Source organism: Plodia interpunctella, chromosome 13, assembly GCF_027563975.2.
Source record: "Plodia interpunctella isolate USDA-ARS_2022_Savannah chromosome 13, ilPloInte3.2, whole genome shotgun sequence".
NCBI classification, from domain to species: Eukaryota; Metazoa; Arthropoda; class Insecta; order Lepidoptera; family Pyralidae; genus Plodia; species Plodia interpunctella.
This window is the reverse complement of record NC_071306.1, coordinates 9,588,922-9,616,659: the sequence shown is the minus strand read 5'-3', so window position 1 is coordinate 9,616,659 and position 27,738 is coordinate 9,588,922. Positions and strand designations below refer to the sequence as shown.

Here is a 27,738-nt window from a genome sequence, read left to right as displayed (position 1 = left end):
TTATAACACCCATCTTTTTGCGTCGTCGGGTTAAAAACAGCGACGCGCATGCGGCGAATAAAATCTGACTCGTCCGGACGGACGGACAAAATATCAAAACAATACATATCTAGGTGTCGGGTGGAATAACATCGATAAATTAAACATTAGTTGGTGTGTCACGGGAAGTTGGTGTTTACTTCGAACAGATTGAAGATTTTTTTAATCACCAACAATTTATGTACAGTAAAAATAACTCATAATGTTTTAGGAAAATTTGTGTACATAGTCGTATTTCCTAATGGCTGAGGGTCGTGGTCGTTACGTGGTATGAAACACACGCAACAACTTTCTTGGTTAAAGGAGTGGTTTGCCATTGCCTTCTCCATTTCACACACAAGTTAATAATCAACCAGTGTGCAGGTTTCCTTACGATGTTTTCCTTCATCGGAAGCAAGTGGCGGTCGATGAATAATAGTCAGATTGGTATACAAACTCATGTGGCACGAGTAGGATTCGAACCTGGGACCTTTCGATCCACGCGGCGGGAATATTTCTACTTGAAATCGAATAGTAAAATGATAAATTGAGTCTGTGTGGAAAGCAATTTTCTTTTTAATATCGCTATGTTTTTCTCGCATTCCAAGTATTGAACAATGATCAGACTGTTATCTAAAATCGACCCTGTATTCAGGCTAATTCATCAAGAGATGAGAATTTTGAAATAATATTCAGACAATAACACAAAACTGCAAACGAAAAACCTCCCACCGAGCTTCGTCTCAGAAAATATGAATCACCGAAAAATCGCTGACAGTTGCGCTTTACAGGATTCCTAAAACTGTGTTGCCATTGATTCCGAGCTGCAAGAAACGTTTGCAGACTCGTAGTTCTAATTAACCGTGTCCTAACCTAGCGACAAACACGACAAGGCAGCGCGACGCACCGCGATGTGTCAATTTCAAACGTTTCGGTACTTAAAATTGAAATAGCTTCGAAACTGTAACAATGTCAAATTGTTTAAATCCGGTGATAACTGTTGCAGAAATATGTCTTTTTAAATTATGCTACAAATTAAAATAAAATAAATCCATTGTTAGGTACGTGCTGAAATATTATTTTTTAAAGTATGTATATTTTTCAATAAAAACGCAGTCTAAAGATTGTATATTTTTTTAAAAACCTAAACCATTCATGACCTTAAATATGTTTTGCCTTTGGAGATGGTCTAACGCCCAGTATTTTTCCAATTTGTCTCTCATACACGCTCAGTGTCGTACAGCGCTCGAACGCCCAGTTAGGACACCGTGTAACAAGTTTGCTATGTTCTACTCAGAATCTGAAAATATATATTTACTATTGAAGAATGAAATGTAGGACATCCGATAATTATTTCGAGAAATATATTTTGTACATATATTGTCTTAGGCTATTTTTTTTTCACATAATATTTGCTTAGTTACGACAAATCGTAATTTTTTTACAAGGTTTTAATTTAACTTGCAATGTAACTATGTCTCTCGGTTTCTTGCAACTCAATTTTGAAGCAAAAATGCTGCAGAGCTGAAATTTTGTTAACACGTTTAGTTTGGACGAATATGCATCCTCTCTTTCTCATTCAAGGCTGTTACGCCACAAATCCCGGCCTTTGAATATTCGGCTGTTGTAATTTTTTCTTTTTGGTTGGTATATTTTCGGTTGTGATTTTAAATCTAAAGTCGATACTCCTTGGGAATATCTGTAGCTATACTATTATTATAAAGAGGTAAGCGTTTGTGAGTTTGTATGTTTGAGACGGATAATCTTCGAAACTATCGAATCGATTTCAAAAATTCTTTTACCATTAGAAAGGTACATTATCCAAGATTGCTATAAGCTATATTTTATCTCAAAATTCCCACGGAAGCGAAGCCCCGGGCGACATCTAGTGGGTCATAAAATCATTAGGGTACTAGGCTGACTCTGTCGCACACTAGTGCGACAGATATCTGTGTCACACTAGTGACACAGATATTTTTTGAATCACAACCACTATAGTGTAAACACTCTATACTCTCACGACTTCGGTGGCGCAGTGGTAAAGTTCTTGTTCTTGTTCATGATGGAAAATAATATTTTTCTGATTGACCCGGGTCTTGGATGTTTATCTATATATGTATTTGTTATAAAATATAGTATCGTTGAGTTAGTATCCCATAACACAAGTCTCGAACTTACTTTGGGGCTAGCTCAATCTGTGTGATTTGTCCTAATATATTTATTTATTCTCGGCAGTTATATAATAATAGATATGCATGGCTTTGTCGAAGTAATATGATGCAGTCAGCTCTGATAAACTAGGCGTTCTGCCCGCACAGATAGTTAGATCTTGTGACAGTTTCCTAGATCCGGCCGTTTAGTATGTCTGTGTCAGCGTTTCGATAAAACCTCGGTGGTCATTGTGAGAAGTCGTTATCATCTTCCTATCTTTTGAATTTTATTGTTTATACATTTATATATATTTTCATATAATAATTTATGTCATTAACTGTTTCTGTTTACGCAAGATTTACACAAATTAATATATAGATAGATAAACATAGGGTAAGAAATATTCCGAAATGAGACCAATTGCAGACCCAGGTCGCACTGAGCAAGCAAACAGGTATACGGCCCACCTGATGGAAAGTGGTCACCGCAGCCAACAACACCAGAGGTGTCATGCGCGTGTTACCGGCCCTGAATAAAAATTTTTTCACGCCGTTATTGTAGAACTCCAAATTTAGTTGGTAAACAAATGTCTATTTTAAAATTTAGTTGACAATAAATGTAGTGTTTTTAAAACAAACTTTATGATTTGTTTTTGGACTATGAGTATCCTGTTGCTGTTGAGTCAACGCCGTCTAGTTCGAGCGATAAGAATGTGCAAACATGCACACAAGTGTCTACTGCGTTTTTTATACCTAATACATATTTTTGCTGTGTAGGTACTAACAAATAATCTTGACTTGAATAACATAACTTTAAGAACTCTTAGTGCACTTAAACTTATTTCTCTTGTATGAAGAAAAAGAAAAAAAAAGAAAAAAAAAGAATATGGAATTTTTATTCTATTATATTTATATTAATATGGCAATATTTTTTTAAATCAGCCTATAAACTCTCACGTGCATTGGGACGTGTACAACTGCATTTAATATTATGCTTTGTAACATCGGAATAAAATCTGATGATACATATTAATGCATATGACTGTACATCCCGGGTCGCGTTTGAGATTCGAAGCCACGCCTTTTGTGCGCGATCACACTTTAATCACACACTTCAGTAAACAAAATCTACTATTTATAGTAAATCAAATGCTTTTATCTAAAAATGTATAGCAACGAGTCTATTTTGCTGACGACTGTACCTATTGTTTTATATTTTAACATTGAATTACAGGAAAATTATTTAACTGTCCAGCGAGCTAGCATTGCTGTGACTCTAATTCAGAGACATCGAATATAGTTTAGTCATAATTTAACTAATTCTATTTTATAGCTTTTGGCCTGTGATACTGGCGGTTAAGTCACTTTTACTATGGTCGGTCATTGGATGGGTGACCAAAAATATTATTTTGAGCTCCACCGTGCATCTAAACGCACGTTAAGCCGTTGGTTCCGGTTGTATGTGCAGTCGATACAACTCACCACCAAATAGCAATTGCCCCGCGTGGTAGGTTATGGCCCGTACTCCTTATCCCTCCATCAGGAAGGCCATAGCCCCAAGGGCCAAGGGCCGTTAAAACGGCTGATGATGTAGACATACAACAAAAGATATTCATATATTGTAAACTGGCTTTAGCTCGCGGCTACGCCCGAGTTTTACACATAACTTATTATTGTCAATATTCGAATGCAGCTTCTAAGCAACGTATCGAGATGAAACCTATACCAGACTTTATTTTAATACCATATACAAGTATGAAAACAGCATCAAACTCCATCCAGTGGTTTTTGCGTGATACGCGAACAAATATACAGACAGACAAGAATTATATAAAAAAATAATAATGAAACTACCGACCTGGAACAGAATATTTTAATCTGACGAAATAAAACAGCACTCAAGCAAAGAAGACAATTACGAAGTAAACAATGACGGTGACGATGTAAAGAAACTATTTACACATCCTACAGTTTTGACCTCTATTAGTCCCATAAATTTTAATATGTGAAAGTGTGTTTGTATCTATTTCTTTCACCACAAATTGTAGCAATAATAGAATTAATGAAAACTGATTTTGCGATAAATCTAATTCAACTTTCACAGTTCTTTTGGAATGTTCACTAAATCTCAAGCATAATAATATGATAATAATAATAAATAATTTTATTTCAGGTAATAACAAAAGTACAGTATAAAAATACCTAATACAAATGCCAGTGACCCATATTATAAATACCTTACAGACTAACATACATATAAAGAAAATATTCTTAAAAACTAGGTCACACGTAGTGTCACATTCGTAGCATAATTTCATAGAATATCAAGAAGTGGGCCCTCTGACCACACGCACATATAATACCCATAACATACTTGATAAGAACGAGAAAGACAAGAGCCTTAACAGCTGTGAATTTAGTTAGAAAACTTTATAGATACAATAGACTATTGGAGATTTGAAGACATGAATAGAATGCCGCAAAAATCGGTATACGCTAGTAACAAAAACGGAAATACGGAGATTTACATGATCTCACCCATGTGTGTAAAAAGACGTATGTTGATATAGACATTTTTCGTCGGAAAATAAGATTCGGTTTATTTGGTAGTTTGTATCTCATCAAAATGAGCCGTTGAGGGAAAAATAAATTAGGTTTCCGTAAGAATGCTGCAAGAACTCTCTTTTAAGTTTTGTAAGTAAGGAAGGTATCCAAAAAAATATTGAAATTATTACACATTTTTTTCAATTGTTTTCCAATGACAAATTTTTTGCTCTAAATTGTTTCCATAATTATATGTCTTTTTATTTTTACTGTTTTCTTTGTATGTGTTTTATTTGTACAATAAAGAGTATAGAAACAAGCCAGTAAAACGGATGAGGATTTAGTTTTAATATATTTTTATTCCATGTAATATATTTTATATTTTTGGTTTCTTATCTAATTTCATTATCCTGAAACATTTCGACATTTCCTGTTATAATATCTAAAGTCAACCTTTTCCCCAGCAGTGGGACAGCTGGGCAAAGGCCTGCCTGACAGGCTATAAAAATATCGGAACTAGAAATAAAATATCCCTATATGTTGCGTCCTCAGGTTCGCGTTATCTAGGTTCAATGCCTCGCGCTGATAAAAAATATACCTTAGGCGATGATATCCTTTATATAACAGGCGGTAACTGTCGTAACTAGCTTTTGATCTAGACTCCGCTGCGGTGGGAATTTCGGTAAATCGTTTGATTTATGTTATCCTTTGAAAATAGTGAATTAATTTTAAATTTTTGTTATAATGTAATAAAAATCAAATCAAATAAAATCACTTATTCAGACATTAGGCCTCTACAGGCACTTTTTCACGTCATGTTCTAAATTATATGATAATTACCAAAGCTACAAACTACTAACATTTCGATGACTACTGCTGAGAAAAAATTGAATTTAATTGGTCCCTATCATGCCAGAAGGGCTTACCATTTTTTAAATATAAATTTATTGACCATTTTTTATCAGTAATATAACTGAAGTACAACATTTTACATTTTATTCGGTTTACGTCTTAAACATTCGACCGATTCTAGAGCCATGTCCCATTGCTCAGTTGCGCTCCGTCGTTTTGACGTCCGACGGCAATCAACGTAGAATGACGCAGAAATTGTATGTAGTTTCGACGTACGTGTGGTTCTAAAAGTGATCGAATGTTATATAATAGAAGGAGCTCAATCTGTGTGATTTATCCTAATATATATTTATTTATTAGGATACGAGACAGATATAGGAAAAAGGACGTATATATAGTCAAGTAGTATATATAAGGAAATGAAAACTCTTTCTAAATAATTACAAGCACGTAATACAATTTTAAAAGATCGCAGACCAAGCTCAGACCGGACAGGAAAACAGTCCAATGAAGTCTGTGAGTCGAGGATGAGGCAAGATCAAGGTTAGGTATGTTTACTTCACAACTGGCTTCGTCCCGCGTCCATTCGAGATTAAAAGTATCCCCTATGTGAGGCAAATGCTACTAAAAATATGTCCATACTTCCATACTATCGATACTAATCTATTTTAATAATAATAGTTAAAATAAATATTAAATATATTTTTTGTGTTTTTATTTGCAATGAATGAACGACGACTACACCAATTTTGATGAACTTTAGCACAGATATAGACGAAACCTTCAGGAATAGTAACATAGGTTACTTTTTCATTGTGGTTTAATCGAAGCGAAGGCGTCGCAGGTCGGTCAGTGTTTAATAAAATACATTAAAAAAAAAAAATTAAATGACATGTTTCCTATAATGAAATATAAATATTTTTGTCATCTTAGTCTCAATCTGGCTTACTCATAACAACAGTTCATATTTCGTTTAGTTTAAACTAAGACAGTTAGATTCGCACAAGTGTTATGTGAGAATGGCTGTTCGTAGAACGCGCTACGAACCGTCTACGACAAAATAGAATACGCACCATTTCTATGACAGTCTCGTAGAACTTGCTACGGCCGGTCTACGAAAATTGCTGATTGATTTTGAATAATTTTTTTTTAAATGAAATATGAACTTTTGCACGTAACAAGTTAACAATCAATAACTAAAACTGTACGTGTAGAGATATTAAAGAAAAATATTTATGAGCTGTTGTTGATGTCGATAAATTAAATTGTATTGATTGCTTTCTATTTTGCTATAATGAATTGATTTCGATATTTTCTTCCATTTTGTCGCACTTTATCTTTGTTAAATGTAGCGATTTGTACTCGATGCCCATGACACAGCCCTCGCCTAGTTTGTTAAATGTAACGATTCGGGTACAAATCGTAGCCCACGACCCAGGCCTCGCCTAGTGTGGGATCATTTGTTATTTCATAATGCATGAAATTCTTTTCTAGAAATAAATAATTATTATTCTATTCTAATTCTTGCTTTTGGGATTATTTAAAGTAAAATTTACGTGCGCGAATGATTGTTTATATGCAACGAAAATACCATCGAAACTCAAGCGGATTGTATAACATAAGTATAGTTAGACTTTTTAACAGATTGACGATTGTAACTTGGGGTCAGGGATTAACCACAAAAACAGTTTCATTTTTAGAATTTTTGTCTGTCTGCCTGTTTGTTCGCGCATAACGTAAAAATTACTAGATGGAATTTGATGCGGTTTTTCACAGTTGTATAGCGGATCGTCTAACTTAAAATCTGGTATAGGTTTCATCGCGATCCGTGGCTCAGAATTCGAAAAATTGACAATAAGTAAGGAGCGGACGAAGACACAACGTTACGCGGGCGATGTCGCTGGCAAGTTTGTGATATTTAAATGTTTAATAAAAAACCATTGTTTAATGTATTTAAGTCACCAAATCACACACAAATCGAGTAAGCATTTAAAATTTGAAAATCTCGTATTAAAACATTTGAAATTCATTATATTAATAAAGAATAACGCACAAACGACAGCCAGTCAAGTTATCCTATTTAGATCTCTATGCCGCTGTATTAGGGGCGAATTTGCAATGAATATTAATTTATTTTATGTTGACTTTACATAAATATGTGAAAGGTAATTTAGGAAAGTTTAAATTCTAACCGAAAATCCTACTATTTCTGAAACTGCTAATTTAATCAACTGAAATAAGAGCGAATTTAACAAAGCATTATTAGCTTAACCACACAATCGAGCAGTTAATTTTGTTACGACTGACGGCGATGATTATAAACTGGCTTTTGCCCGCGGCTTCTTCCGCGTCTATTTCGCACGGAAATAGTTTTTTTCTGGTGTGAATACTTCACACTTACTTTTTACATCAACTTTTAAATCATATGTCTATAGATCTTTCATACAAACTTCGTACTTCTCAAAAAACCAATGTTTGAAATTTGAATATTCGGCTGTGATTTTACAACCGGCCGCCTTTCAACCCTCTTTGGCAATACTTTTGTTGCCTGTCATTAGCTTAAAGGTCAGCCCCCTTAGTCGCCTCGTACGACATCCGCGAAACTAGGAGACGATGAAATATTCATACGAGGCGACTTAAGGACGCAAAGGCATCTGATAGGCAACAAAAGTATTCCCATAGAGGGTTGGCGTCAGAAAGGCGGCCGGTTGAAAAATCTCAGCCGAATCTTAATAATTTTGTACACTGGGCGCGGGCTACATTGCTTCACATCCCCGAACGCCCGAAAGCAAGAGAATAAAATAAAACGATATCCATGCTATAATTAATAAAGGAGTTATGTATTACATAACACTGTTTTTATGTATGTGTATTTACTTTGGTCTTACCGATAAAACTGATAAAATACGTTTCTTTTGCCTGATATAAAAACTAGTTCATTTATCTAATGAACAACTCGTTGTTTGCCTCTAGTACATATATTATATACATATGTTTGTATAGTACATTAAATATATCTATCTACATATAATAAAATTGTAAGCTGGTTATGTTGGTATATACAAGATGTTGAAGAAAATAATTATATTTATTTTATCTATGGTCTTTACAGTACTAATAGAAGACACATGTTTTTTTCGAATTTTTGTCCGTCTGTCTGTACGTATGTTTGTTCGCGCAATGCGCATCAACTAATGAATTGGATTTGATGCGGTTTTCAAAACTGTATAGCGAATAGTCTAAATTAAAATCTGGTATAGGTGTCAACACGATACGATGCTTAGAACCCGAGATATTTACAATGATTTTCGACGACCTCGGTGGCGCAGTGGTAAAGTTCTTGTTCCCCGGTAGGGTCATGATGGAAAATAATCTTTTTCTGATTGACCCGGGTCTTGGATGTTTATCTATATATATGTATTTGTTATAAAATATAGTATCGTTGAGTTAGTATCCCATAACACAAGTCTCGAACTTACTTTGAGGCTAGCTCAATCTGTGGGATTTGTCCTAATATATATTTATTTATTTATAAATTTTGAGCGGAATAAACGCAGCCGAAACCGGGGTCGAAAAAAAATTTTATTAAGTTATTACTCGTCAGTACAGGAACGAAAAGAGATTTCACTCTACCGAAATGCGAATGTTACGCTGGATGTGCAGGGTTACAAGAATGGACCGGGTAAGGAATATTTATATCGGAGGAAGTTTGAAAGTTGTGCATATCATTGATAAAATTAGAGGTAATAGACTCGGTTGGTTTGGACACGTGATGAGGAGAGAAGAGAATCATTTACTGAGGAAAGCTTTAAGTAGGAAGGAACACGGATATAGAGGACGAGGAAGGTCTAGGAAGTGATGGATGGATTGTGTCCGGGAGGATGTGAGGGTGCTGGGGATGGATCCAAATATGGCAAAAAACAGACATTTTGCGCCGACAGATGATGGGACAAGATAAGGCAATGAGGCACTTGATGTGGATTAAAGCGTTTACAAGCGCTTCTGTCCTGTTTACTTCAGGGGCCGTCTATAAAATTAAGTACCGCGTTTTTTTTATGATTTCATTCAACCCCCCCAAATATATGAGCTCTGTGCTCTGGGCTCCGACGCGCAACGGCTAAGTGAGACCGGAAGACAGCTCAGACGGGAGAATCATTGTGCTCGTTTGTATCTAATAGTTCCTAAAGCTTGGAGCTTTCTATTAATATTATTTCTAACTATGCTATTGGGAGTTTAAATCTTTACATGCGACTTTATTTCCGTTGGCAAAGCTTTATTTTAATAGTCACGACTTAATGGTGTATCCAAGATCGTCTTCCGACGAGGGAACTCCCCATCTGATTACTGCACACGGACGTTTTTTAAAGTCTTTTTTACAAAAAATAAAGTATTTTGTTTAGTGTTTTATCTCCTCCTCATTCGCTTCCGGCTGCATTGAAGCCGCATAAATGAATCTTATAATTTTAAGAATTCAGCTACAATTTTACGTCCGACCGCACTGACGTGCCTCTTTCGAAATGCTCTTGTTGTTTATCAACTGTCAAGGCTTTTTATCTCTTATTCCTACGTATGACATCGACCTGAGGATATAGAGTGGTCTTATTCTAAGGCGGAACCACACGGCGCGATGTTTGCGGTGATTAATTTATGTTTGCCAAAATAAATATAACTATTTTATGTATGATTATATCTGCACTGAATGTACCGAAGTGTTGATAAAAGGTATATTATGTTACATCCTATCTTATTAGTATTATAAATGCCAAAGTTTGTGAGGATGTATGTGTGTATGTTTGTTAGTCTTTCACGCAACTTCTACTAGGCAGATTGTTATGAAATTTGGTACACGGCTAGACTATAACCTGTAATAACACATGGCGTATTTTTAATCCCGAATTCCCTAATATAACAATTGAAAATACACGTATATTATGAGATAAACTTTTTTTATGAACCTTCAATGAATGATATGGTTTTACCGACTTTGATACAGTATATTTACGAATACGGCGGGTAATTGGTATCAAGTGACCGTTACTTTTAACGTGTTTTACCAGTGTATTAATAATAAACAAAGAAATAAATAATTTTTCATAGTATTAAAGATCTTGAAATTTCGGCCAATTTCTAATTTTAATCTTCACTCATGTCGCGCAATCGCGCTAACTCGAATACTACTGCGTGGATTTTCATGAGGTTTTCACTAATAGACAGTGTGATTCTCTAGGAAGGTTTAGATGTATAATTTATACCAGAGCGAAGCCGGAACGAACCGCTAGTGTTAGGCTAATTTATTCACTACACAACCGTCTGCCTGTCTGTATGAACATGTTAAACTCACTACCAGTCGATTTTTTGTACGGTTTTCACCTGTATATATATTGTCATTCCTGAGGCATATATGATTTATATATACCAAAGCGAAGCCGGGACCAGCCGCTAGTATCTAATTTAACATCTTATATCTACTTAGGCTACTTTTAGTGCAGATTTAAACTTGAGACAAAGACGAGGACAAAAGATACCTATTAGTAAATTAAAAATTTACGAGCCTAAATTAATATTTTAATTAGCCATCGGTGAATCCCCTTTTTTATATTTTTGAATGATTCCATTTATCAAGTACCTATTTTTCATTAAAAAATATGACAAAGAATACATTTTCATTTCTCGGTAAACTGTAGCGAACTAAGTTTTGTACTGTATGTTTCAAGTAAATCATTAATTTAAAAACCTTAACTTTATAAGTATACAAATAAACATACGTACACTTTCCATATAACTGTTACGCTTTATCGTTGTCTTGGTGCCTAATTATAAGTAATGTAAGTTTATTTTGAATTTAGATATATAAAACATTTGCTAAATCGAATAGCTGTAATCTAAGTATGCATTTTGCGATAGCCCGCGTTAGCATAGAGATAGCAAAAAGAATGTCGTGATAAATAAGATTTCAACTGAAAAATTAAATACTCAAAACAAATCTTCGACATTACAAAGTTGCTAAGTCCTCCCGGACGATACGGTAGCTACATATTAGTTTAATAACTAACTTATTGTATTAAAAAAGTAATAAGAAAACTATACAACGACACATTGTGCCAAATTGAGGTTATCCGAATCAGTCTAACACATTTTTTTGTGCAAATAATTTTATCGTCAACGCTCGACCTTGCTCCCAGTCGTATCGCCGAATTTTGCGCGATAGCGTAAATTCAAAAAAGGAACTCACCAATTTTTTGTTTTTTAAATCCTCACAGACACAGTCAGCACTAAATTTGAGTTCACTTTTTTTTTTAATTTCGCGCGCGTGTTTGTTTATGTGCGTGTGCGAATCGCGGAATGCACACCATCGCGCCGGCAGCGGCCGACTGACGGCGCGCACGCAATACAGCGCCCCCCCAAAAAATATGCCGCGAAAATATGGCGGGAGGAAACGCAAAAACTGAAGGGGTGCGTCGCTTCTCGCGTTGAGGCTGTATGCTAATCCATCGTGTACTCGGGCCCTTTTTTCCGGGGAGGGGGGTGGGATGCAATTAAAAACTCGCGCGTGCGTGGGGCCGCGATTAGAAAGACGACGGAATGAGTCTCTTTTTACTTTTTTCTAGTCTGGCGGCGGAATCGATGCCGTAAATCCTATTATGAGGACTCGTCTAGCTGATAACCTTATCAGTGTCAATGATCTTATTTCTAGTGATTTGCATTCTTTTCGCTAATATAATTTGTTTATTTATGTAATTTCATGAAATGTTGAATTGGCTTTAGCGCACGATGTTATTAATTTAGCAATTAAGTAAATAGAATAATTGAATAGGATGCAATTAATATTGTATTCTTCTTTGCAAATGTTGAATTCTTTTTATCAACATTCCAAAATGTAGTAATATTTCTTATTTATTTTCAAATATCTTTGATGTCGAATTTATCTTATTACATTGGCCAAAACAGGCTCCTACCAAATTCGTTATCAAAATTAGCAAAGAGGTCGTATCTATGGAGAATACTTTTTAAACGAAATCTCAGACAATGTAACTGGCCAGTAACAGTTAGGGGTGTCTGCAAACTTGCAGCTCGCATGAAGCCGCACGCTGAGCTTGCAACCGACGCGCAAAATGACGTATGTTCCCTCGTAGCCCCTCAAAATAGACAATGTGCGATCATCGCTTTCAAATTTAGAACGAGTTTTATTTTAATTTATTTTTAAAACTTGTGATTATATGATAAGTGTCAGGTACTATGTTAATGTTTTAACTAAATTTGAATAAATCTAATTACTATAGCTTCACTTTTTCGTTATTTTCGTTTTTTTTTAATTCATATACTTATTATATTTACATAAATTATTTGATTTGTATAATTTAGTTATTCTGTATTCCAGTTGACAAAGGGACTTTTATTTTAACTTATTATTTTTACATAATATTTCTTTTTGGTAACAAAATATTCTTTTTGTTTATAAAATCGATATCTCCAACTTGTCTGAACAGAAAAACCTAGTTAGTCAACTAGTTAGTCGTACATAAATTATATTGCTACTACTACTATACAAACATAGATTTATAGCACCCTTAGTGACTTTAACAAATTTAATATATAAATAAAAAACAAATTGCCATCTTAAAAATATCTCAAACTCAACAAAAGTCCCAATTATAAATTCTTAACAACGCTCGGGTCAACGGTCGATGCAGCTAACAATTATTTATTACATCTAAATCATTATTTATGCAAAATTTTCTAATAGCGAGGTCCGGGCTCCGCTGCACGCTAGCTAGCCCCCGGCCCCGGGCTCGTCTGCAGGTCCAGCACATTAACATCATAATAGACCAACTTCCAAGGGAACACCATTGTCCAATAGCGAAAATAAAAATCCACTCTTATTTAAGATAGCGTCCGTCAAAAGCATTTTTATGCAAATTTCAGTCTTGATAAATATTATTTTACTTAACGGGTTAAATTTTGGACCAGCTTCCGGAATTTTTTTTGAATAGTTTTATTCCGTGTGAAAGAAAAAAAGTTTTCTAAAACTTTTTGACAATAAAAAGCATTATTATTATGTTAAGGAATAATATTTGTCAATACTAAAAATAGTTGATGTTTGCAATCTCCAACGAAGTCCTGAAAAAATTTAATGTTTTTAATATGTACTTACCTCAGCAACAACACGAACTTCACTTAGAAAAAGTCAACAAGAACATTCAACAAAACTTCAACAAAGTCACTATGAGGTGAAAAATGCGGTAACAAAACGAATGGGCGCGGGAAAGAAAATCGACGAAAAAAATTCGAATATCGAAAAGTTTGTGAACGAAAGTCCGTCAACGCGTCACGCGACCGCTCGGCCGGCCAGTCCACACACGCACGTGAGAAACTTCGCTCCAACTTCGTACTAACTTTCCGCACGCCGATAGTTGCCGCGCGTCAACCAAAAATTCCCGAACCCGACTTCCAAATTCAAATTTAATTGCGGATTATATTTTATTTTTAATTATGTTTTTTTTTGCAAACGTCCACTCGGGTCCGGTCGGCCAGTCGGTCTGCAATATTAACACGAGCTACGTCCACCTTTTGTAATGAAACGTTCACACATGCTTCCGCATTACCGTACCGATGCCATCAATAATGAAGCCGGGCGGGAAAAAACAAAACGGGGCACCTCTCCCGTCGAGGCGCCCGGCGCCACTACAGCCTCCTCGTCAAAGATCAGAATTGCATATCTGGGTTGCGTTAATGAGCGGAGGGTGGGGGTCGTGGGGGGTCGAAAAAGTGGCACCGCTCGCGCGCGAATATAAATTCATCGCCAAAAAATCATTACGCGGGGGGTGGTATTACGGGCCCACTGCGCGGGTTCGCTCGTATAGTTTTTAAATCGCGCGCTCACTCGGCGGCGCGGCGCCGCGAAGCGCGGTTCGCGGAAGCCGCACCACTACTGCATCCCGACGCTTCACCTGCACTATGCCCGCTACAAACACTATCACGCATGCACCGTCTTCGAGAAACAAAACTTTTTCCTTTTTAACAACTTGAAAATCGAACACGTCAAGCTTCAATCCTAGATTTATGTGTATGCTACATTATAATCGGATAAATAATGAACTATAAAGATAATTTATTTCTTTTTCTGTCTAAATGAACGGTTCAATTTTTGAATCTTGGAATCGAACGAGTCATGGTACGATTGATTTTAAAAGTGGAAAAAGCCTCCACGTGTATGCAAATTCTTTTCGGCGACGATCGTAATCAATTTGTGCGTAGGAAGCGGTACAGTTCCGCACACACGCACACACACGCACCGATGTGAGAGTCAAATTAAATCTAATACAAAATTGCGTTTTATGTTCGCGCTAGTGTTGCCAGTGTGTGTAGGGCGCACAATGCGAACTTCGCGGGTACACTTCACGCAGGTTTTTAGAATTAGAAAATATTTAACTTACCATATTTCTTAAAAATTTTTTGGAATTGAATCCATAATGAAAAATCTTAACCTCGAATAACCTTGCACCTAATCGCTCAATAAAATCAAATCAAATGCTAATTCTGACATTCACTAACTATATAAATATTTAACTTAATCACTACATCGTCTAAATAAAACATTTGAGTAATTTATTAATGCAAATGGTGGAAACTTTACTTATGTGTTATTATATTATTGTTATTTATGTATGAGGCTATCGTACGTTTCCCAAATAATTAAATTTAATTCAAATTCTGTCTGTACTCGGACAGACTCGATGGCTTGAGCTTCTAATAAAGTAATTGAAATGGCTGGATGCTGGCAAGATGTTACCCGGGGCTTCGCTCCCGTGGGAATTTTTAGATAATAAATGTAGCCTATAGCAATCTTGGATAATGTACCTTTCTAATGGTGAAAGAATATTTGAAATCGGTTCGCTAGTTTCGGAGATTATCCGCCTCAAACACACAAACTCACGAAGTCACAAACTCACAAACGCTTACCTCTTCATAATAATAGTATAGACTATCGTGTATGCGTTCGTTGTCTTTTTTTTAATAGCTATAACATGCCCATTACTGGGCAAGACTCATATTTACCTACGTAAAAATTACTACAAGTTTAATCATACATCTTCATTATCTATATAAAAAAAAATCCCACGGACAAACTCTCTTCCCGGACACGATTTCCGGACACGAGTGTACTTTAAAAACGCACACACTGAAACAGTTAAAAATGAATTACCAACACAGCCGCGGCGCCCCCCTCTACACTCATTTTCATTTCGATGTTTTCGGGTTTTTGCGCAGATGGAGGCAACCCCTAGTACCACCACCCCCACCCTATGAAAATAGGATATATTTTTATGTTTTATTTGCCCGGAAGCCTGTAGCTTAGTTGCATGTTTATTAGAACTTTTATTAGTAGAAACAATACGGTTCGGTTTTTCGCGTTTTTTCCGGGTTTTGATGATGGCTACAGTCTTTAGACACGAAATGTTTGTTTTCGATTAGTAGTTTTTATGATATTTTTTTTGTACCGAAAACGTAATGCGGCTCAGATATGAAAGATTGTCCTATAAATTTTTGTTGATGGAAATAATAGTAATGTTTCATTATGATTTAGTTGATCGCTATTCTTAGATAAAAAATTGCGGTGAACGATTTTTTCGAAGCTAATTTATATTAGCAACGTAATGTTTGGTAAAACACATAATATTTAATAGTAGTATTTTAACTCGTTCTCATTTTGGCGACTTCGCCAGTTGTATTCGTCGCTACGGCTATGATTTGCTTCGATTGCCTGACGTCAACCCACTTAGGAAATGCTAATATTGCCTATCAGCCTTAACAGCTATCCCATAATCGCCTCATACGACACCGATAGAAGGATATGGAGTCGTCTTACCGTTACGTTTATTTTTATATGGTTTAAAATTTGTTTTATGCAGTATTCAGCTAAAGGGATAAAAAAATGTTTAATTTCTGATAATTGTAAAAAAAAAACTGGTAAAATCTTTAAATAATTACAAAAATTATGCTATAGAACAGCGGTTGTCAAACAATTTTGTAAACGGAACTCATTTGGGAAGCTATACATTTGGCAGAGCTAATTAGAATTTGTTAAATGGTAGTGACAATAAAACACTGCCAATAAAGTTCATATTATGAAGTTTAAATAATGACTATTCAAAACAAATGAAAACAAAACGTTAAACGTATATATACCCCAACGCCTTTTGTATGTTATATGGTTAGTCGATACTTTTATATTGAACATGACATGTGAAGTTATATAAAAGTTGTAATTATAAGGGTTCAGAATCTGGGCAGGGTCGCCATGTAATAGGATGTGGCGACTGATATATACGATTGTTCGTGTTAAGACTCTATTGTTCACACCTTATCATAACTTATACGTAATTTTTTATTTTTTTATTATTAGCTGTTTGAGTCCCACTGTTGGGCAAAAGCCTCCCCTAACTTCCTCTACGCATTGCTATATTCTTTGTTGAACTTTTTAATGTCGCCCGACCATCTCGTCCTAGGCCTTCGTCTTTTCCTGTATCCGTCAGTTGGAATCCATCCAATAAATAAATAATCTACTAATACTACGCCTGGATAGATTGCACCAAAGAAAGTTTGAATAAAAGAAGAGGATCATTGCGTGAAATGGCAAGTGACCAGAGTTAATTGAAAGAAGTTAACATATTGTGCCGGCCTCACATGATTGGGTGAAAGGTCATGAAAATATAAAGGAATGAAACATACTTCTCTCTCGTGGTCGGAGTGGGTGAATCTTGAATTTACACGAGGAGCATTTAAGGGTATTCTGAATTCCCACGCAATATATTGCGGTGAAGACTCGCCGCTAAGTATTTCAATAGTTCATTCTACTTCGAGTTGATAATGCAATATTCGCAAAATCTAAACACCATTCGTAAACTTTTTATTTTTGGTGACTATAACGATATATTGTTATTAAATGGTCGAAAAATTTTAAGAATGTAAAAAATGCGCAACTTTTTAAAAGAAAATAATGATTATTCTTACACTTTTTAACTTTTTTCTATAAGCAAAATAGCTTACCAAATACATTGTGAATATAAAAAATATTGAGGCAGATTTAAATGTCTCATAGAAAACAATTTAAAATACCCCTTGTTGTGAATAAAAGGCATGCTAGACCAAGACTGATGTTATTCTCTTACCCGCACATAACAATATGAAACTGACAGGCAAATATCACATCATCTTCCCCCAACAAACAATATGACATAATATATAAACTAAAACAAAGCTATTAGAGTTTAGTTATAGATCTACAGTTACCATGCAAGAAGTTTGAACACTTATTATACGCTTAAATCTTTAAATGTTTTCAATACTATGTATTTTATAAAGTATATTAAAATACTACTTAACTAGTACTAAAATTACAATGAGAATGAATCCCACCGCTGCCACCATGTTGTGAATAAAAGGCATGCTAGACCAAGACTAGTTACCTGTCAGTTTCACATAACAATATGAAACTGATAGGCAAATATCACATCACCCCTCGTCTTAAAAAGCAAAAACATACTATATCAAAATATCCCTTTATAGTTAGAAATTATTTTAAGTTAAAAGTCTAATAAATATTATTATTTACTTTTTAGGAAAAGGTATTTGAAATTTAACTTTTAATCTATAATTTTTAAACTTATGTATAGAAATGACAACATCGAAATAATCGTTCGAATCGAATCAACGTTTCTCCCTCTCGTCCGAGCATATTCGTGGTGTCTTTCTCAGCCATTGAGCACCGAAGCCGAGGATCTCTAACCAAATGCCCGTTCATGTTTATGTTTAAACCCATATTGGACTGAATCCAATCTTCCGCAGAAGTCGGTACAAACTCTCTCATTTCTGAGAGCTCTTTATGTTGAAGATGGAAGTGGAGGTCTCACTTTTCTAATTTTTCTTCTTCTTGGCATTGTCTTCAGCATCCTTAAATCTCAGACCGCGGACATGCATATTCTCCTTGACATCATCATCAGATACACATTAAATAACTCCCCTCCGTCTAGCGTCGGGCCTTAAAATTTAAACGGACATCGATTTCGCAATTTCGTGTAATAATATTATATATTATTTCGGAATTTAGGTTTTAAACAATAAATAACAATGAAATATTACATAAGAATTTCGCAAGGTGTTTTTTTTAATTCATCTCGTCTCATTATCTAGATGCGTGTTTAAATTAAGTCTAAGGTAGCTACCGCCACCTTACGGCTGTACAACACACTAATTCAATATTATTAAATACTTCAGTTTCGTATCACGTAACATGTCCGTTGAGTGCGAAACCACTGCGTCACTACTGGGTTTGCCAAATTTTAATTGAACTACAAATATAATATGTTAGACTTTCTGTCTAGACACGGACTGAGCTGTGCAGGACATACTTACATATAGCTTAGTCCGGTGTCTATATGGGAAGTGCAGGGGTAAAATATTAATACGTAAAATACTGATTGTTGCGCGATTACGCCTGTGGCATAAAGTATAAATATAAAACAATAGATTTTGCCCACGGCTTCGCCCGCGTGATATTATCTGCGAAACCGGAACATACACGGTTTTCTCTAGAATAAAACAAATCCTATCGAAACAGTTTTTAACCAGTGATCCAATCTCATTATTCATTGCGTATACATAGAGGCATATTAAAAATAAAAGGGTATGAGGAAGGGGTGTCCGGTGGGCATAATAAATTCATTTTGCGTAGTTTTTCCGATAATTCTGCCATTGGTGGAAAAATGACCACTTTTCATTTTGGCCGGATCGCTGTTCCTATACGTCCATCTCTTTCTGTCATTAACATATGTCCTCGCATGTTGATACGTTCACACCCTTTTTTTTTTGTACAAGACAAGTGGTTTCGAAAATGTGCTATTGTGTTGGTGTGCTGTTTCGTTTTGACCGACTTTGCCGACAAATGTTGTGTTCAGTTTTAAATCCCGATGCCGGGGACTGTGCGAAGTGGAGATGAAAACTAGGCAAGCGTCTTGGGTTCCGACGTTAAACGGCTGAAGAAAAAACAGTTAAAATTGCTTAGATGGGAAAGAAAGATTGACAAACAAACACAAAATCAACAGTTTTAGTCAACTGTGAAACTGTTATCACATTGGCCTCCTACTTAATTTATAATATGCGAAAGTTTGTGAAGCTGTATGTGTGTTTGTGTATGTTTGTTACTCTTCCACGCAAAATTTACTGGACGGATTGTTATGTTAACCTGGAATAACACATAGGGAACTTTTATACTGAAATTCCCACGGGAACGAAGCGCCGGGGCGCAGCTAGTATAATATACTAGCTGCGCCCTATAATATACTAACTACACTACTTTCTATTAAAATTCTTTATCAAGTATTAGATGTTGTCCGGGGCTTCGCTCCCGTTGAAACTTTGAGATAAAATATAGTCTATGGCAATCTTGGATAGAAATCGGTTCAGTAGTTTCGGAGATTACCTGCTTCAAACATACAAACTCACAAAGGCTTAATAATAATAGTATAGATTATCAAATAATGACCATCATCATCTGACCATCTGGACTGGTGGTTTACACACAGGTGAAGACAGACAGTCTCTCTTGCTTTAAGTAGTTAATTTGTTATCATCTGCAGCCCCCCGTGACCCACGGCTGGGCATAGGCCTCATTCCGTCTGCGCCAACCATCTCGGTCCTGGGCCGTCCTCATCCAGTTGTTGCCAGCAATTTCCCTTACATCGTCGACCGTCTAGCTGCCGGATGTCCTACGCTCCGCTTTCCATTCCTGGGGTTGCAGCTTTACTTCAGCTTCCATCGTTCCTTCTAGCCATGTTAGGCCCAGTTATTTTATATTATTTCCCCCCCAATCAGCTTTTATCCGCGACTTCGCCCGCGTTTATTATTGTCAATATCTCGCGTTCCAATAATGTATCACAATGAAACTTATACCAGATTTTAAGTAAGCTATATAACTGTGTTAACCGCATCAAATTCAGTAGTTGTGGCGTGTGGTTTCGCCTTAGAATATGACCGCTCCATAGCCTGCCGTTGATGTCATACGAGGCGATTAAGGGACACACAGCGTGGGCGGATGATAGGCAAGAATAACATTCCCAATGAGGATTGACACCAGGCAGGCAGATTTAGTTTTTAGTAATTTTTTGCGTCAATACTTGTATATCATCAAGTTGGTTTTTTTTTTACTTTGACTTTAGTTACCAATCGACGCGATTTCGGGCGCGATTTTAGAAACCAACATGATTTAAACGTGCCTTCCGAAACGCGGGACTTCTTTACACGGATAATTAATTGAGGCAGACATGGTATGTAGAGCTGTTCAATCCACGGCTGATCTGTTGTCTCGCCCAAACTGCCCATCCATAGAAGTCCTTAATAAGGCCAAAATGCTATCGCTGTGGCTACTTACAATATAAATGAATATATTTTGACTTGAATACAAGAAGATCGAAATCTATTTAGCACGAAACAGTAAAAAACATTCGTTCTTATTTTAAAAATCTTAGGATAAAAATGAATTCAGTATAATCCACCATCCAGAGGATAAGACGTACGCAAAACATTTGAAACGGAACGCAACCGTATGAGACAATATGAAGACTCAAACGAACGTTGAAAGTGGAATTTAAATATGTAAGGAATTAGGAGATGAGTGGGGGGTGTTCCTACACCCGCGGGGGGCGGGGGCGAGGCGTGCGGGAGGGGGGCACGCGGGGTTTTTCAAAACTAGAAAGAGATGAACACGCGTTAGTATCGCGATCTGCGTCCCGGTACCACCGGTGCTGTGTGCAGACGAGGAAGTATTAGAGAGATATGTCTTGAAATATCTCTTAAAGCAATCATCGCGGCACTCTGCTAAGGAGATAGGCCTAAGAACATCTAAATAATGTATGTTGGTAAAGATTATCTTCTTCTTCTTCATAGTCGTATTCCTCATGGCTGAGGGTCGTGGTTATTACGTGGAATGAAACACACGCTACAACTTTCTTGGCATTATTAATGGAGTGGTTTGCCATTGCCTTCTTCATTTCATACACAAGTTAATAACAATCAGCCAGTGTTCAGGTTTCCTCACGATGTTTTCCTTCACCGGAAGCAAGTGGTGGTCGATGAAAACTAGTACACATGACTCAGATTGGTGTACCAACTCAAGTGGCACGAATAGGATTCGAACCTTTCGATCCACAAGCGGGCGTCTTAACCATTACACCACCATCGCTTCAAGATGATTCAAAGATCATCTTACACGGACGTGGTATGTTGTATGCGCATGACATGACTTGCCTGCGAAATACTTTCTAAAACACTTAGTTATAGCCCCTGTCACAAAGCTCTTATCAATTTGAAGCAATTTTTAATCCGGATTATTGCGATGGGTAAGTAGCGTTAGGAGCCATTTAAAATAGGGGCAAATCTCGGCTACTCAAAACTGTAAGTAGATGACAAGTAGTAATCGTCAAAAATGATAATTACCTTGTCAGATGTTTTTAGACTATTGTTTATGTAAAATATACTTTAAAGCGCTCTCTCCCAGCTATATCCATTAAAGAGTCTATGGCATATAAGGAAAATTTTATCTTAAGATGTATCCCCTGAGCTGAGACATCGTGTGTAGCCCACGCACGCGCTGTAATGAGCGCGCGCGGGGGGTAGTTAGACAATTTTACAACTGCGCCGCTTCGGCTTTTTTGGGAGACTCTCGTCCCTAGGTGTGCGCGCATAGATTATTTGACAGAAGGTCAAAAAAAACGTAGGTACTAGTACCTTTATAACTTTTAATAGGGATGTCCATTTAGTAAAATACTAGTTCATAATTATAATTACGTGTATATCTAGATGAGCTTTAGAAAATTATAAACAGGCTTTTACGGAAAGTAGGATTTGAAATTTCGGCACATTGCGATGTCACTTCAGGATTTATCAATGTCTACGAAATATGTAATAAAATAAATGACTATTCAAAAATATTTTTTAACAAAGTAGTATTTTTTCTTTAGTCAAATTAACGTTATGTCCTATCTTTTGAAGAATTTTCTCTAGTCCGAGCGTTTTCCCGGTCACTTCCTTAGCCACAGGGCGACGGAGCCCAGTGTATGCTATAATCTGACATGAAAGATCGGACTGGTAACTTAAATTAAGGCTGCGTGAAATAATAAAGTAACTTTATTACCCATTTTCGCGTTAGTACACTCTGCACTAATCTACTCTATGACAACATCTGTAGGTGCGCACAAATTTGCATATGTCGAAATAATTTAGGGGGTACCTCCACACATCTATACGCTAATGTGAGAGAATCGGCCTCAGAGTAAGCAATACGTAGATGGTGTATTGCTAATCGGTTTAGTGTCGTTACCTACATTTAAAAACTCAAGCCGTGTCGCCTAAGAAACCTGGTTCTTGCTTTATCTTGTAGACTTGTTATAAAAACATGAATATGAGATTGTATACTTTACTTGTAGTGTGTATACATGAGTATACTTTTAGCTGAAGCATGTTTTGTCACTAACGCACTTTACAAAATTTAGTTTTGTCAGAAAGTGACAATATAATTTAGCTCGAAGTATGTTTTGTCTAAATATATTTTGTGTAATATTAATTTCTTTTTTGTGAATAAGAGGGTTGATCCCTTACGGGGTAGAGCGCCAAGTGTTGTGGAAATTGAAGTCTACGTTTAGATGTATAGCTGAATTATTAGTGGAATTGTGATTAACTAGTAAAGCTTCGTTTTCCGGTGAAGGAAAACAGCGTGGGGAAACCTGCACTCTGGTTGATTATCAGCTTGTGTGTGAAATGGAGAAGGCAATGGCAAATCACTCCATTAATAGTGCCAAGGAAGTCCCCCCAGCGTGCATGAGTCTGTGTAAGAAGTAGTCCAGATGGTCCAAGGGGATTTATGACCAGCGGGTGCCCTACCCGTAACACATAAAGGCTTTTCGCTGTGCGTATTCTCAGCCTTTCTTCGTAAATTATAGCCTTTTATATTTGATGAAGCTTTTGCATGACCGCGACCTCTGGGCAGTCTAGAAGTTTCCAATTTAAGATATTATGGCGTCTAACGACACTGTCAATGCCAACGATATGCCGCCTTTTTGATTGTCAAAAGAAAACATTGTTTTTAATAATGTGTTCATCAATCTGTTTTTAATAATGTGTGGCTTGTAATAATGTGTAATGTAATATACATTGAACATTATTACAAGCCTATACAACGAACGTGATACAAACGAAAAAACCTGAAATAATGATAAAGAATAATCATATAATGAAAGTAGAATTATAATAAGTAATAGACTTTTAGACAATGAGAAGACACGGCATAGAAAGACACGATCATAAATCAAATAAAACTAAAATAAGACCTTCACTTGCTTCTTGAAAGATAACAAAGGTTGGGGAGGGAAATAAGAATTCACTTAACTACCACATTCTATGTTATTATTACGCTAAAAACAAAAAGGATACTTTCTACGCAAAATCTTTGCCGTAATCATAATTTGTTCGCATGCGAAATTAAGTGTCGTGTCTGTCGCTTTAATTTACTCTTCGTTGAAGAAAATTTTCACTCATAATATTCTACGGAAAATATCGCTAAGGGGAGTGCTTTACTAATTTGTCGATACGCGCACGTTACCAAGTACTCGACGTGCAACATGTTGCGCTGTTACTATATCGGCTTTTCTTCTTAGATTTTCGTCGGGACTCTTACCTATAAATATATATCTTTCTTTTGGGCGTGGTTCGTGCCTTACAATAGGACCGCTTCATATCCCATGGTGGGTGTCGTATGAGGCGACTAAAAGAAATATGTAGCCTTGACAGCTAAGTTGCAATATCGACATTTCCAGAGAGGATTAACGTCAGGCAGGTGGTCGATCGTCAAACCTTATCAGAATCTTCAAACATTTATTATACACCTTCGCATATAACACACATTCGAACATTTCACATTATGTGGAATTTGACAAGACTACTGAAGATCCCAGCGTGTCTGTTAAATTGGTACATGTGTTTCGGAGCTAAATCGGTAATAAATCATACCCGGAGGGTCGGGGTTCGAGGCTTAGCTCAGATCCAATGACATTGTGACTCACACGGGAAATATATGAGTAGGGATTTTTTTTTTTAATTTTGTTTGTAATAACCTGGTGTTGCTACGGAAAATAGAGCCATTAAATCTTCATACAACATTGCATAACACTATGAATACAACGCATAATGAAATTAATATTCTGTCATTGCTTTAAAATTAGATTTTCACTGCACAAAAAACAAATTAACAAAACGCAATCTAGCCTCGAACAATCTATTTAAAAATGGAACGCTAAATTCGAAGTGTCAAAATTGTAATCTATAAAATTGATACGCAGATACCGGTAGCGTAAAAATTCCTATTGCAAATAAATTGGCAAAACATTTTTATGAAAAATACCAGCGATCCGTGTGGCCAGTCTTAAAAACGAGAAAAACAAATAGAATTTTAAGCGCGGCGTTTAAATTGAACTATTAGAGAGGGAGAGTGTGTCAATTTTTCTACTTTTTTCAGAGTTCGCGCAATGGAAAAATATTTCCCGGCCGGCGTGCACTAGTTAGGCCGATCTAAAAAAAAAAACAAATGTGCATACGACGTGCGAATATTTTTATCGACACCTTTTTTTTAGAAAGTGAAATCTGATTTTTGCCAGCGTTTTTTCGGGGATTTGTGTGAATGGATTTTTTTAATGGTATTAAACGGTTTAGCGATGAGCCTACCCGATTATTTTACAAACGCCGTTTAAAAATAACTTTCTAGTTTAATAAATTATACGCAATTTGACATTTTTTTTCAATTAGAAGCTTGTATTTAGTTTCACCTGCCTTGGTGTGATTTTGTCATGCATTGAATGCAACAAGATCTATTTATCCTAACTAATATTATATATGCGAAAGTAAGTTTGTTTGTTATTTTTTGACGCTCTATCTACTCAACCAATCTTCTTATAATTTTGCATACATGTAGTTTCAAGTATGAAGTTGGACATAGGGTACCTTTCATCCCGGAAAAATTACTGTTCCCGTGGGAAATTAACGCGGGCGAAGCCGCGGGCAAAGGCTAGTCTGTAACGCTTGGGGCAAAAATTATATTATACATTTTTCAATACAAAATTCTTTGATCAATAAACAAAATATTTCAACAATTACGTTGAAAATATTTACCAAAGCTAAATATCCGGTCGAAAATATAATTTCTTATCAATAAATATGATTTCTAGTTCAATATAATGTTTGCAGTTAAAATTATCGTGTTGCAGACTGAGGCATCCGATGATAACTCTAACATACACGGAGGACGTAATAAAAATTATATGCCCCAATTTACGATGGCGGGGGCAGGGGGGGGCCCAAAAAATGCCCCCCTACCCCCTGATTGCGGGATCGAACCTACTAAACGGGGGGTAAAAATGCGCGGGTGGTGTGAGAGAAACGCGATACATTTTTATCATTATCCCGCTCTAACGAACTATGGTTTGCAATTATTAATTTCGGCTCTCTCCCTTTTTTTTGGCTGTGTGTGTATGTGTGCTTGACGTTGTATTTTTTATTGGTTTATCGTGTGTTTTATTGGCGATTCGATAATTTTAAATTTCGTTGATCAGCGATTTAAAATTTAAATTGAGGAGTCCGGAAAATTTTTAATCAAAATGGCAGCTGCAATGTTATTATAAAACAGAACACATTGTATATTCCGTTCGATTACTATTTAGGGAAGTAATGAAAATCATTACTTGACGACGTTTCTCAGACGCAGAACACAGCTGCTCGAATTAATCTGTAGTGCATTCAAATTAATATGATAACTATTTTGTTTGACTGATCTGTGAACAAGCTATAGAAATGGAATTAGGGACTCTTCGAATGCATATTCCACAATTTAACAACATGATAGATAGTATATAAAAAAGGTCATACTTTCAAATTTACAAAAAAATAATAATTTTTTAAATCAATGTTTTTTTTTGTAATGTTTCTTTGCAATATTTAAAAATAAAAAATTGATTAAAAAAATATTTTTTTATGTGTTTTTTTTTTGCAATATTTGTTATGACAAATATCTCAAAAAAAATAATTAATTAAAAATATATTGTTTTTACACTGTTTAATTCGCTCACGGAAGCTATGGCCGGTGATTATCATGTAATAATAATAAAATGAAAGCCAATTACGAACAGGAAAATTACATAAAATATGAAAATATCTCAAGACTTGTTCATTCAAAGAGAGTAAAATTAAAGTACTCTTTGAAATAATATTGTTTTTCGTAGGCCGCTACGGCGTAGTACTACGGCTACGTGCGGCGTGGGCGGCTCGGTTCCCTTCACTGTGGACGGTCTGTCCTCATTGGATCTACAAGATTTGACCCTGTCATAGTGCTCTCCATACTATAATTACGTGCGTACGTGCTCGATTCAAACCGTGATTATATTTTCGCTGTAATATTTCCAAAAATATTTTGTGTATAGTATAGTCAAAGCGAACATTTTTTCGGTGAAACTTTCGGTGGTTTTTATGGAATTTTAGGGTGAGTTGCACCGTCAAATCGGACGTTGTACGCCGCTGACGTTTTAACAAAATGGCGTACTTTGCATTTTTCTGCGCCCGTTAAAGTTAACGTCAAAGTTGGCGAAGCAACCCACTCTTAGTCTCGAGTGTGTAAAAAAATTTTGAGTACTTAATAACAATGTACCATGTTATGAAGTAAATGGTCACGAATGAACGCCTCCATGACTGACGTTTCACGTGTTAAATACAATTTTAGTCCCTTTTTTTGCTTATTTTCTCGCTTCCAATTTCAAACACTTTTTCAACAATTGTTTCATTTTAAATAAGCACCACCTTTGTACTTTCCTAATTCGGTACTGTCTGTCTCTTTTTTGAATCTCTATTAAATAAATAAATAGTGGCCATTTTTCGGCCATTTAATAATGTGGGTAATATCAATTAGTAATTTAGTACAAAATAGAACAGACCAGCTCCTCGGGTGATTTTTCTCCACCCTCAGGAATCCAGTTGTATATTGATCCTGGCCATCCCTCATCCCGACTCCTGATTATGCAGATCAGCGAAATTTCAACAATAACTAGCCATGGCTTTCTTTCGCGCCATTTTTATATTTTAT

General features: G+C 36.0%; 1 protein-coding gene across 10 annotated transcripts in view; it reads right to left on the bottom strand.

Annotated features, from left to right (window-relative positions):
* Positions 1–27,738, bottom strand: part of br (broad) — a 110,918-nt gene that overhangs the window by 34,813 nt on the left and 48,367 nt on the right. For 4 of the 10 annotated variants that reach the window (XR_010370060.1, XM_053754095.2, XM_053754097.2 and 1 more), the window contains exon 1: positions 11,797–11,949. The exons of 1 other annotated variant lie outside the window; for it this stretch is intronic. The gene's annotated coding sequence lies outside the window, so the exon portion shown is untranslated. Of the gene's footprint in view, positions 1–11,796; positions 11,951–13,716; positions 14,247–27,738 lie in introns of those variants that run through there. 5 more of the 10 variants (XM_053754089.2, XM_053754096.2, XM_053754098.2 and 2 more) reach the window with 3 other exon arrangements.